Source organism: Rhinopithecus bieti, unplaced genomic scaffold (assembly GCF_001698545.2).
Source record: "Rhinopithecus bieti isolate Rb0 unplaced genomic scaffold, ASM169854v2 scaffold_11964, whole genome shotgun sequence".
NCBI lineage: Eukaryota > Metazoa > Chordata > Mammalia > Primates > Cercopithecidae > Rhinopithecus > Rhinopithecus bieti.
In genome coordinates, this window is record NW_016807677.1 from 1,942,818 (window position 1) to 1,956,488 (window position 13,671).

General features: G+C 40.7%; 1 protein-coding gene across 4 annotated transcripts in view; it reads left to right on the top strand.

The window, feature by feature from the left end:
• The window catches only part of SIK3 (SIK family kinase 3), a 124,913-nt gene that overhangs the window by 6,814 nt on the left and 104,428 nt on the right, over positions 1–13,671 (top strand). The window contains exon 2 of one of the 4 annotated variants that reach the window (XM_017883106.1): positions 985–1,134. The exons of the other annotated variants lie outside the window; for them this stretch is intronic. The gene's annotated coding sequence lies outside the window, so the exon portion shown is untranslated. The remainder of the gene's footprint in view (positions 1–984; positions 1,135–13,671) is intronic. 4 annotated transcript variants of the gene reach the window in all.

Below are 13,671 nucleotides of genomic sequence, written 5' to 3' on the forward strand. Positions count from 1 at the left end.
GTGTAAAAAAGATGAAAGGGGCTTATTCAGGAAAACCTGGGCTTTGGATGTATTTAGACCTAGATTTGAATCAGATCTCTGTCACCTATTTGCACTTTTACTTAGAGCAAATTACTAGATGAGTCTGGTACGCAGTTTCTAGGTCTGTAAAAGGTAAGATTTAGAATATTTGTGTTATAGTTTCGCACATATAGAGCTCTAGCACAGGGCTTCTTTACGCCTTCATGTGAGAGAATGAATGGGAGATCAACTTCTGGTATAAAGGTGTGAGGAGCTCTGCTGACTTGCCTTGCTTGCTGAAACAAGTGAAAACTATTAAAGAAAACAAAACCCAGTCATTTAAAGTCTCAGGAAATCATCCTAAGGGTAAAACAGAAAATGAAGGAACGTTATTCAAGAACATCTATGCAAATTCAGTAAGAAACAAAGTCTGATCAGCAGTGTGGAAGTTCCTGTCCAGACTACTGCAGCCAAGAACACAGGGCTTCCTCCTGTCAAAAGACAAAATTACAAGTTTAGTTTGATGATCCTAGTTGACCTTATTTGCGATTCTACAATTGGGCAACATTTCATTTCATAGAATAAGTGTTTCAGTAAGCTGAGCAGAAGAGTTTGGCTTATAGACAGAAGGGCTTAAGAAGTCTGAACAGTGTATTGGTTACTTTTAAACAGAACAATAGAAAGTTAACTAATTACTTAACATCAGGTTACTTCAGGCTACCTTTTTTTAAAGGATTAAAGCAGAGGGAACTTCATCATTGTGCCAATTAAAGATTTTAGACTGGGCTGTTTGGGAAATTGGCTGTTATCTCTTTCTCCTGATTTCTCAGGTCAGATAACAACCTAGTTTTTGGTTTGGAACTTTAGCATGAGTGACTCCATTTTGATGTTAAGTTTGGTCTGTTGGTGCCTAGTGCAGAAGTTTATTAGAAAACAGTGGTCTCCTGTAATTTTTATTTGTCGCTTCTCCTTAATTCTCTCCAGCATCTGAATAGCAGCTTTCTTCCCAGGAGGATCTGGACATCAGCATTTCTCATTCTGCCCCCAGCTGCCTATTGCTGAGTCCTGGAGAAGTGCAGTTAAGAGATGGGGGCCTCTTCTTCTACTCAGCCCCCACTTGTGGAACTTGATCAGGTATGCCGAGAATACTAGGACCCAGATCACTCTTGCTTTGGGTCTTAAGACAGTGGTTTCAAGCTGGTAGGAGAGGCAAGCTGAGAGGACCCCAGGCTGCTGTCCTCCCCCGCCCCCCGCTCTCCATCCACTAAACTCTCAGTTCCTAGAGTAAGAGTGTATCACTCAGAGAAGTTTGCTATTGTCCCCAACCCCAGCTCCAGAGCCCTAACTCTGAGATTTTATCTGCAGAGAAAAACAAACCGTAAAACAGCTCCTAATTTCTTCCCAAAGGAACTGACTTCATTTGAAACAGGGAGTGAAGAAGTTCAAACCTGATTGTACTCTCAAGAACAGTAGAGGGAAAAGAAAAAAGAAAAAGAAAGAACAGTGGAGGTTGTGGTAAAGGGCACTTGAGAAGAGATTCATGAAACAGGCCAAATGGTAGGTTTGCTAGTTTGCAGGAGAGAACCAATGAATTAATTTAGAAAGACCTTTTCTGGGGTTAGAATAAAAATAAATCACTGGCTGGGTGCACATCTGTAATTCTAGCTACTCAGGCAGGAGGATGGCTTGAGCCTAGGAGTTGGAGGCCAGCATAGGCAACACAGGGAGACCCTGTCTTAAATAAAAACAAAAATAAAACAAAAAAACACTGTTGGCAAAAAATATTTCTTCAAAGGAACCAGAATTTGATTGTATTGTTTGTAGACCAATTTGTGCCCCAGGGCATTGTTCAAAACAAAAGGGCAATCAGCCAGCAATTAGTGGAGTTAACAGCTGGATATGGTCAGTAAAGGAGAGGAAAAAAGTCCTAGCAAAAACACTGTGATCCCAAGGTAACTAACTGTAGGCATACCAAAGCTGCCTGTTCCAGAGGAAACACATTAGAGGCTGAACACTGTAAATATAGAGAAATAAACTTCACTAGAAGAATCCAGCCTTTAGCTGGGCATGGTGGCATGCACCTGTAGTCATAGCTGCTTAGGTTATTGATATGAGATCTTTGAAACTATGGGCATTTTACAGCTATACATTTCCCTCTAAGCATGCTTTGGCTGCATATCATGAGTTTTAGTATGCTGTATTTTCATTTTCATTCATTTGAAAGTATTTTCTGAATTCACTTTTGATATTTTATTTTATTTTATTTTATTTTATTTTATTTTATTTTTGAGACAGAGTCGCTGTGTGGCCCAGGCTGGAGTGCAGTGGCGTGATCTCGGCTCACTGCAAGCTCCACCTCCTGGGTTCACGCCATTCTCCCGCCTCAGCCTCCGAGTAGCTGGGACTACAGGCGCCCACCACCGCGCCCGGCTAATTTTTTGTATTTTTAGTAGAGACGGGGTTTCACCGTGTTACCCAGGTTGGTCTCGATCTCCTGACCTCGTGATCCACCCACCGCAGCCTCCCAAAGTGCTGGGATTACAGGCTTGAGCCACCGCGCCCGGCCCCGATATTTTATTTATTTCATTATTTATTTAGAAGTGTGTTGTTTAATTTTCAGGTATTTGTGAATTTCCCAGATGTTTCCTACTCTTGATTTCCAGTTTCATTCCATTATAGTTGGTTGTTTTTCTGTTCTCTATTTCATAATTTCTGCTATAATCTTTATTTCCTTCTTTCTGCTTGCTTCAGTTTTAGTTTGTTCTTCCTCTTCTAGTGCCTTGAAGCAAGCAGAAAGAAGGAAATAAAGATTATAGCAGAAATTATGAAATAGGGAATAGAGAAACAATAGAGGATATCAGTGAAACCAAAAGATGGTTCTTTGAAAAAATCGACAACACTGATAGATCTTTATCTAGATTGATGAGAGAGAGAGAGAGAGAGAGAGAGAGAAGAAAAAAAGAGAAGACTGAAATGACTAGAATCAGAAGTGAAAGAAAGGAGCATTACTACAGTCCCTTAAGAAATAAAAATGGGCTGGACGTGGTGACTCACGCCTATAATTCCAACACTTTGGTAAGCTGAGGTGGGAGGATTGCTTGAGCGCAGGAGTTCAGTACCAGCATGGACAACATAGTGAGACCTCATTTCTAGTAAACATAAAATATTAGCCGGGTGTGGTAGCATGAGCCTGTGGTCCTAGCTACTTAGGAGACTGAGGCAGGAGGATCACTTGAGCCCAGGAGATCAAGGCTGCAGTGAGCTCTGATTGTGCCAGTACATGCCAGCCTGGGCAACAGAGCAAAATGATTATAAAGGAATATTATGAACAACTGCACATCAACAGATCAGCTGGGATTGGTGGCTCATGCCTGTAATCCTAGCACTTTAGGAGGCCGAGGTGGGTGGATTGCTCGTCCTCAGGAGTTCAAGACCAGCCTGGGCAACATGGTGAAACACCGTCTCTTACAAAAAAATAGAAAAATTAGGCACTCATGGTGGTGCACACCTGTAGTCCCAGCTACTCGAGAGGCTGAAGTGGGAGGATCACCTGAGCTTGGGAGGTGGCGGTTGCAGTGAGCTGTGATTACACCACTGCACTCCAGCCTGGGCAACAGAGTGAGACCTTGCCTCAAAAAAAAAAAAAGTCAGATAACTTAGATGAAATGGACAAATTCCTAGAAAGATACCAACTGTTGAAACAACTGACTTAAGAAGAAATAGACAGTCTGAATAGACTGATATCAAAGTAAAGAGATTGAAGTAGTTATCAAAAAAACTACTCACAAAGAAAAGCCCGGGCCCAGGTGGAATCACTGCAGAATTCTACCGAACATTTTAAGAACAATTAATAGCAATTCTTTACAACGTCTTCTAGAAAACAGAAGAGGCAACACTTTCCATCCGTTTTATGTGGCCAGTATTACTCTGATACCAATACCAGAAGACAGTACAAAAAAATTATAGGCAATATGGCATGGATGCAAAAATCCTCAACAAAATAGTCACCACCTGAACCCAGCAACATATAAAAAGAATTATACATTGTGGCCCTGTGGGATAGCCCAGGAACAATAAAGATTCCTGGGATTGGCCAGGCGCAGTGGCTCACACCTGTAATCCCAGCACTTTGGGAGGCCAAGGCGGTTGGATCACCTGAGATCAGGAGTTCGAGACCAGCCTGACCAACATGGTGAAACCCCGTCTCTACTGAAAGTACAAAAAATTAGCTGGACGTAGTGGTGCACGCCCGTAATCCCAGCTACTTGGGAGACCGAGGCAGGGGAATTGCTTGAACCTGGGAGGTGGAGGTTGCAGTGAGCCAAGATCACACCACTGCACTCCATCCTGGGCAACAAGAACAGAACTCCGTCTGAAAAACAAAACCAAAAAAACAAGGTTCCTGGGATAGATACTAATAGAATACAAAAGAAACATCACATCTCAATAAGATGCCAAAAAATTGACAAAATCCAACATTCTGGCTGGGTGCAGTGGCTCACAATCCCAGTACATTGGGAGGCCAAGGCGGGTGGATCACCTGAGGGCAGGAGTTTGAGACCAGCCTGGCCAACATGGTGAAACCCTGTCTCTATTGAAAATACAAAAATTAGGCCGGGCACGGTAGCTCAACCCTGTAATCCTAGCACTTTGGGAGGCTGAGACGGGCAGATCACGAGGTCAGGAGATCAAGACCATCCTGGCTAACCCGGTGAAACCCCGTCTCTACTAAAAAATACAAAAAACTAGCCAGGCGAGGTGGCGGGCGCCCGTAGTCCCAGCTGCTGGGGAGGCTGAGACAGGAGAATGGCATGAACCCGGGAGGCAGAGCTTGCAGTGAGCGGAGATCCGGCCACTGCACTCCAGCCTGGGCGACAGAGCAAGACTCCATCTCAAAAAAAAAAAAAGAAAAAGAAAATACAAAAATTAGCCAGGTGTGGTGGTGCACACCTGTAATCCTAGCTACTCTGGAAGCTGAGGCATGAGAATCTCCTGAACCCAGGAGGCAGAGGTTGCAGTGAGCCAAGATCGTGCTACTGCACTCCAGCCTGGGTGACAGAGTGAGACTTTGTCTCAAAAAAAAATAAATAAATAAAATCCAACATTCTTTCATACACACACACACACACACACACACACACACACACACGTGCACTATCCGCCCCCCTGCCTCCTGGGCATAAGTAAATTGCATCCAACCCTCTTTCATGATAAAAACACCCATCAACCTAGAAATAGAAGATAATTTCATCAACCGCATGAAGGATCTCTATGAAAAACCTATAGCTAACATAATACTTAATGGTGAAAGACTGAATGTTTTCCCAGTCGGATCAGAAACAAAAGGTTTAATCTCTTGCCACTTCTATCCAAACATTGTACTGGAGGTTCTAGCCACAACTGTTAGGCAAGGAAAAGATTTTAAAGGCGTCTAGATTAGCAAGGAAGAAGTAAAACCATCTCTCTTCAGAGATGACATGATATTATATATAGAAAATCCTGAAGAATCTACTGAAAAACTATTAATACTGATAAGTGAGTTCTGCAGATTTGCAGGGTAGAAGATTAGTATACAGAGATCAGTTGTATTTCTATACCCTTGCAATGTGTGATACTATCCAGGAAAGAAGGAAACAATTCAATTCACAGTAGCGTCAATAAGAATAAAATTCTTAGGAATAAATTTAACAAAAAAAGTACAGAACTTATACTCTGGAAAGTATTAATAAGTGTAAAAACAACATTGAAAGAAACTTAAGAAGATCTAAATGATTGGAAAAACATTCCATGTACATGGATTATAAGAGTTAACATTGTCAAGACAGCAATATTGATTTCCACATTCAGCACAATCTCCATCAGAATTTAAGCTGACTTTTTTGTAGAGATTGACAACCTGATTCTAAAATTTATATGGCATTGCAAGGGACACAACGTAGCCAAAACAGCCTTGAAAAAGATTGGGGTGATTCAGCCGTAAGAAACTGGAAGAGACAAAGAACAGATTCTCCTCTAGGGTTTCTTTTTTCAAGACGGAGTTTCTCTCTTGTCACCCAGGCTGGAGTGCAATGGTGCAATCTCAGTTCACTGCAACTTCCACCTCCCGGGTTTACACCATTCTCTTGCCTCAGCCTCCCGAGTAGCTGGGACTACAGGTGCCCGCCACCTCGCCCCACTAGTTTTTTGTATTTTTGGTAGAGACGGGGTTTCACCATGTTAGCCAGGATGGTCTCGATCTCCTGACCTCATGATCTGCCCGTTTCGGCCTCCCAAAGTGCTGGGATTACAGGCTTGAGCCACCGCGCCCGGCCACTACAGCCTTTCTTAATAGTATTTATATCAGTTACGGTTTTACATTTAATTTTGTAATTATTTAATGGTATCTCTGTCCCACTAGACATCAAACTTCACAAGTTTAGGGACCATATCTGTTTTGCCCGCTGTTGTATCCCCATGTCTATTTTTGTTCTCTAGTTCTTACTGTTGGACTGAAGTACTTGCTGCTGGAAAAGATCAGTAATTGTTTATTGAATGAATGAATGAAAGAGTGAGTGAGTGAGTGAATGAATGAATGAGGAACTGAGTTTTACCCTGAATTATTACCATACATTCTGGAGGAAGGACTGGGCTGGGGCATACCAAGACCTGTTAGGAAACTGCGCAGCAAACCATTTGAGAATTAAACAGATTAATCAGCAGAGGATGAGTGGCTGCCTGGCTTGGCCACTTAGCTGTGTAGACATGGGGTTGACTTCAAGGAAGCCAGGCTAAAATATTTTTAAAAAAATTTAAACAACAGTTTAGCAGAGAAATCAACAGTGGCACACCATGGGAAGCTAGATTCTAAAATTATTTGCTGGAAGGTTACTGAAAACAGAAAAAAAAAACCTCATTAATGACAACAGTAATCTGCAGGGGTAAATCATAGTTCAGAATCGGTTTAATATGTGATGTATTATATCAGTTTTCTAAAAAATTACGGTATGTTAAAGAAAAATACCCGGCTAGGCGTGGTGGCTCACGCCTGTAATCCCAGCAATTTGGGAGGCCGAGGCAGGAGGATCACGGGGTCAGGAGATCGAGACCATCCTGGCTAACATGGTGAAACCCCGTCTCTACTAAAAAATAAAAAAAAAAAAAATTAGCCGGGCGTGGTAGTGGGCGCCTGTGGTCCCAGCTACTCGGGAGGCTGAGGCAGGAGAATGGTGTGAATCCAGGAGGTGGAGCTTTCAGTAAGCCGAGATTGCACCATTGCCCTCCAGCCTGGGCAACAGCGAGACTCCGTCTCAAAAAAAAGAAAAACAAAAAGAAAAATACCCAGAGACATGTAAACCCTAATCAGGATGAAAAGCAGTCAGTAGAAACTGTCTCTGAGTGGCCAAGATGTTAAATTTAGTGAAAACGTCATAGTAGTTATAAATATGTTGAACAGTTAAAGGAGATCATGTCTAAATAACTAAAGGAAAATATGGTGACAATCATTTCACAAATAGATAAGGTATAATAGGAACTATAAAAAAAGAACAAAATAGAAAATCTAGAGTTGAAAAGTAAATGAGAAATTCACTAGATGAGTTCAACAGAAGATTTGAAATGGCAGAAGATACAACCAATAAAGTTGAAGAAATATATTTTTTTTTTAATTCAGTCTGGCTCATGCCTATAACCCTAGCACTTTGGGAGGTTGAGGGTGGGAGGATCAGTTGAGCCTAGGAGTTTGAGAGCAGCCCTGACAGTATAGCAAGACCCTGTCTCTACAAAAAAAAAAAAAAAAAAAAAGCCTGATATGGTGGTGCATGCCTGTAGTCCCAGCTACTCGGGAAGCTGAGATGGGAGCATCTCTTGAGCCCAGGAGTTTGGGGCTACTGTGAGCTATGATCATGTGACTGTTCTCCAGCTTGGGCAATAGAGTGAGACCCTGTCTCAAAAAAAAAAAGAAAAAAGAAAAGTAATTCAATCTGAAGAACAGAGAGAAAACCATTGAAGAAAAATAATTAGAGCCTTGGGAGATCTATGGGACAAGATCAAATGTACCAACATATTTGCAATAGAAAACCCAGAAGAAGAGGAGATAGAGAAAGGGAAAGAACAAATGCTTGAGATGTAATGACCAAGAACTTCCCACGTGTATCGTAAAACATTAATCTTCAGTTTCAAGAAGCTCCATATACCTCAAGTGGGACAAACACAAAGAGATCCACATCTAGATCTAAAACACAAATCATTGTCGAAATGCTAAAAGCCAGAGACAAAGAATCTTGCAAGCAGCAGGAGAAAATATACTTCATCACATGCAGGGTAACAACAATATGATTTTCAGCTGACTTCTCATCAGAGGAAAAAAAGGCTAGAAGACAGCGAGTGGATTGATACATTTAAAGTGCTAAAATAAGGCTGGGCGCGGTGGCTCAAGCCTGTAATCCCAGCACTTTGGGAGGCCGAGACAGGCGGATCACGAGGTCAGGAGATTGAGACCATCCTGGCTAACACGGTGAAATCCCGTCTCTACTAAAAAATACAAAAAACTAGCCGGGCGAGGTGGCAGGCCCCTGTAGTCCCAGCTACTCGGTGAGGCTGAGGCAGGAGAATGGCATGAACCCGGGAGGCGGAGCTTGCAGTGAGCTGAGATCTGGCCACGCACTCCAGCCTGGGCGACCGAGCAGCAATACTCTGTCTCAAAAAAAAAAAAAAAAAAGTGCTGAAATAAAAACATAAAACCCTGTGAAATAAAAAATTCTATATGGATGAAGGCAAAATAAATATGTTCAGAAATAAGCAAATACTGAGATAATTTATTGTTAGCAGATCTATGCAGGACATATGAAAGAGGTGCTCAGGCTGAAAGCAAAGGATAACATATGGTAATTGCTATCCACAGGGGTAAGTGAAGAAAACAGAAATGGCGAATATGTAGGGAAAAGTAAAAGACTATGTAAATACATATATTTTTCTTTTCTTAATTTCTCTAAATGATATAAAATTGCTTAAAGAGGTAATCACAACACTTTATATTTGGATTCCTTTTTTTTTTCTTTTTTTGAGATGGAATTTCGCTCTCGTTACCCAGGCTGGGGTGCAATGGCACAATCTCTGCTGTCACCTACAAGTTCAGGAAATTTCCAAAACTGGTTAAGTTTGAAAATAGCTAGAAGGATTCACAGAATTCACTGAAAGCTAGTATACTCCCAGTTTATCACAGGTAAAGGATACAGATTAAAATCAGCCGGGGAAGGAAGTGCAGAGTCCAGGAGAAGCACCAAATGCAGAGCCTTGTTGTCTTTTCCACGTGGGTATAGGACGTGTCACACTCCTGGTATTGACGTGTCACATTGTGTACAGAGCAGCACCCATCAGAGAAGCCCAGCTGACCCTCTGTGTTCAGTGTTTTTATTTTACATAAGCCTGATTGATTGATTGATTGCTCACATGATTGATCTGTGTGTCTCGGTCAACTGATGCTCGTGACGCAAAGCCCACACATCAAGTCACGCTGTTATGTAGCCAACAATGTATATCCAGCCACTACCCTGAGACTGTATGGGTGTGGCAACTCCCAGCCTAAATCATGTTGTTAGACTCTCTGGCACAACCCAAGGCTCCCAGACAAACAGAGACACTCCTAGCAGACATAACATTCCAAGAACCCAGAGATTGCTTCCCAGAAGCCAAGGGAAGGCCAGGCCTTTTCTTTGGGCAAGGCCAAGTTCTTCACTCTGCAGAGTCTAAAATATTTTTCTATTAAACACAACTCTTATTTTGATAAAACTACATTACATCTTGGCTATAGACAACTTAGTATTTTAGTTGTGGTATGCTTATAAAGTATAAAATACACAGTGGATTTTGAAGACTTAGTATGAAAAAAAGAAGGTACCCTATCTCATTGCTATAATTTTTATTGATTACATTCTGAAATGATCTTTTGATGTATTGGTTTAAAGTGAGGTACTGCTTTTCAAAACAAGTGCTTTTTTTTTTTTTTTTTAACTTTTAAATGTGACTACAAGAAAATCTTAAATAATATAAATGGCACACATTGTATTTTATTTGACAGTGCTAATTTAGAAGGTTATGATAAGAGAGGGGGAAGTTTAGAATTTCATAGGTAAAATAACGTCAAGCAAAGACAATTTCAAGATGTGGCCATAGGAGTAGTTGCTATACATTGCTAGAGTTCTAGGTCACTGGAGAAAAAGAAGGCTAAAGGAATCATGAAGCAAACTGTCAAATAAGTTATCCTCATTGATGTTTGCATTCCCTAGGTGATGGCAGAATCTGAGTGGAGGGTGCAATAGAGTACAAACTAGGTTTCAGTCAGTGTCTTAGATGAATGTGAAGGCAAGAGAGGCAGAAAGGGAGTATACCAGCTGCCCAAGCACATGGCATAGTATTGTTAATGGTGGTCTTGAAGAGGTTACATTTACTTCCTAATCCCTGGTGGAATATTGTCCCTTTTTTCCTCAAGACGCCTGTAATGGAATTGCTAGTCTTAGAGGAGTTGGTTGGAAAAGTGATTTTCAATAGGAAGTGTCGGCCCTGATGTAAAAACCCTGCTGCCCTTCTTTGCCCTCTTTGTCCCTCCTTAACTTTTGTGAACCATCTCAAATGTTATTCCCCCTGTGAACTCTGCACTGATTTTGCCAGATAGGTAATTGCCTTTTTTTTCTTCACTTTGAACATACCTCTCCTATAGCACTTTTTGAAGTAATTTTTTTTTTTCATTTCTAAGTGTGTCTTTTACTGGTAATTTAGACTCTAGTCCATTTCTTTTTCCTTGACTATTTTCCAAGGGGGTTGGTTGAATCCATGAATATGGTGCCTACAGATAGAGAGGGAAGGCTATATATGCTGAATTCAATCACTTATCACCACCTCCATCACTACCAATCTGGTCTAAGCCACAATCATGTCTTGCTAAGATCACTGCAGTAGGCTTTAAATAGTCTCTCTGAATCTGCCCTGACTCCCCTATTATAGCTAGAAGGATTCTTTTAAAATTCAGGTGGGACCTTACCACTCAGCTGTTTCTGTTGGCTTTCCCATCTATGTGGAATAAATTTATAATTCCTACTATGGCCTATAAGATTATATAATTTGGTCTCTCACCGCAGCTCCTAGCACTCTCCCTCTCCTAGCACTCTCCCTCTCACAGTGGCATCTTTCTTCTTCATTAAACCCTTTGCTGTGCTCCCGCTTTAAGACCTTCATATATTCCATTTCTTCTTCCTGAATTACTCTTTTCCCACATATCCACATGGCTGTCTCTCCTGTTTCTTACAAGTCTCTTGTCAAATGTTATCTCATTAGAGAGGTCTTTGCTCACCATGCTGTCTAAAAATCTCATTCTTCCTACTGGCCTACTGCTCTGCTTCACTTTTCTTTTTGGTTCTTATCATGAACTGACATATATTTATTTGTTTTTTTATTGTCTTGAGTCAATAAAATTTACATGCCATTAAAGACTTTGTCATTTTTGTTGCCTACTAAATCTTCAATACTTAAAATAGTGCCCACAGAGAATGCATGTTCCATAAATATTTATTGATAAGTTGAATAAAATACTAAGTGAATGAAAGAACCTCACTGAATTGCTGATTATGGCATTTAAGTTTTATTCATCTGTGTCTTCCTTGTTTAATGTAGGGCCTAACATATAGTAGGAACTCACTAAATGTATTTTATTGTGTCACAATGAAATATAACCAAATCAAGCATGGAATTTGCGTGTTATTTAATAACATTTTAGTTAAATAAGTTTTTGACGTGGGGAAAGCACCTTTTTTGGGTAACTGTATGGAGAAAGACATATTGAAGATCATGAATTCTAAGCAGTGTAATAAATAGACTTCAGTAGTTGGTTATTTGATGAGTATTTGTTACTCATTCAATTGACTTATCAAGTTTATTTTTACATACTGTTCAGCCTTATATTATGAAGGAGGAGTGATAACAATGTGGGTTTGTTTAGTGTTACAAACAGAATTGAGAAACTGGTTAGTTTTATAAACCACTAAACTTATCATTTAAAACTTCCACACTACGATATCTTCAGATATATATCCCCAAACTTCCTATTTGAGACCATGAAGTCATAAATCCAGTACTTGATCAAGTTAAGTTTCCTGAATACCAGGCAGAACTCATAGGCATTTAAAACAAATTACTAATTTAAGAGGAGTCTGTTGAAAAGTGTATGATTTATTATGAACATTCTCAGTGTCTTAAAAATAACATTTCTTAATGGTGCCAACATGTATGGAACCCTGAACTACTCACAAGGCCATTCATTGATGCCATGGGTCACTCAAGAACTGTTAGGACAGAGGATCAGAAAGACTAACTTGCATAACCATTGTGTACAAGATACTGTGTTAAGTGTTTCACATAGGTTATTTTATCTTGGGACTGCCTGGAAGTTCAAGAATACAACACATTTATTTGAACACTACTATGTACTGGTTGTGGAATTTTTTTTTTTCTTTTACATGTTTTTATTTAATCCTCAGCATCTTTTATATCTTCACAACTAAACTACCGTTTTCCCACTGGGTTATTTACTCCTTTGATTGTAAAAAAAAACTTAGCTATTTTCGGCCGGGCGCGGTGGCTCAAGTCTGTAATCCCAGCACTTTGGGAGGCTGAGGCAGGCGGATCACGAGGTCAGGAGATTGAGACCATCCTGGCTAATATGGTGAAACTCCGTCTCTACTGAAAATACAAAAAATTAGCCTAGCATGGTGGTGGGCGCCTGTAGTCCCAGCTACTCGAGAGGCTGAGGCAGGAGAATGGCCTGAATCCAGGAGGCAGAGCTTGCAGTGAGCTGAGATTGCAGCACTGCACTCTAGCCTGGGTGACAGAGCGAGGCTCCATCTCAAAAAAATCAAAACAAAACAAACAAACAAAACTTAGCTGTTTTCTAAGGCTTTCCTAACAGAAGCAAGTAACCATGCTACTGAACTTTAGTCACTCTGAATCAGAATAATTGACTTACATTGATTTCCCTAATTAATTTCCCATTTATTATTATTCATTTTTTGTTCTGTTTTCTTAATATCAGATATGACTAACATTTATTTTATTTATTTATCCTTTTTTTTTTTTTAATGCCCCCGCCAGAAACACGCAAGTGAAGAGACACATGGATGAAGGAGGGTAGCTGGCGGGGGCGGGTCTGTGACCAGCATTTATATTGTAACTGGCTCAAGATGTATGAGGAAGCCACCCGTGCTTTGACCTCACTTTATAGTAAAACATTCATTTATAGTCTGATCATCTAGTCATTTCTACCGTGACATAAAAATAAGAGCCACAGAGAACAAATCAAATTATTTTTGCTGTATTGAGTGTATATAAATCCCAAAGGGCCAGGCATGGTGGCTCACTCCTGTAATCCCAGCACTTTGGGAGGCTGAGACGGGCAGATCACTTGAGGGTAGGAGTTCAAGACCAGCCTGGCCAACATGTTGAAACCCCATCTTTACTAAAAAAATACAAAAATTAGCTGGGCGTGGTGGCCCACACCTATAGTCCCCCCCTCTCGGGAAGCTGAGGTACAAGAATCACTTGAATATGGGAGGCGGAGGTTGCAGTGAGCCAAGATCGCACTACTGTACTCCAGCCTGGGAAGCAGAGTGAGACTCTGTCTCAAAAAAAAAAAAAAAAAAAAAACAT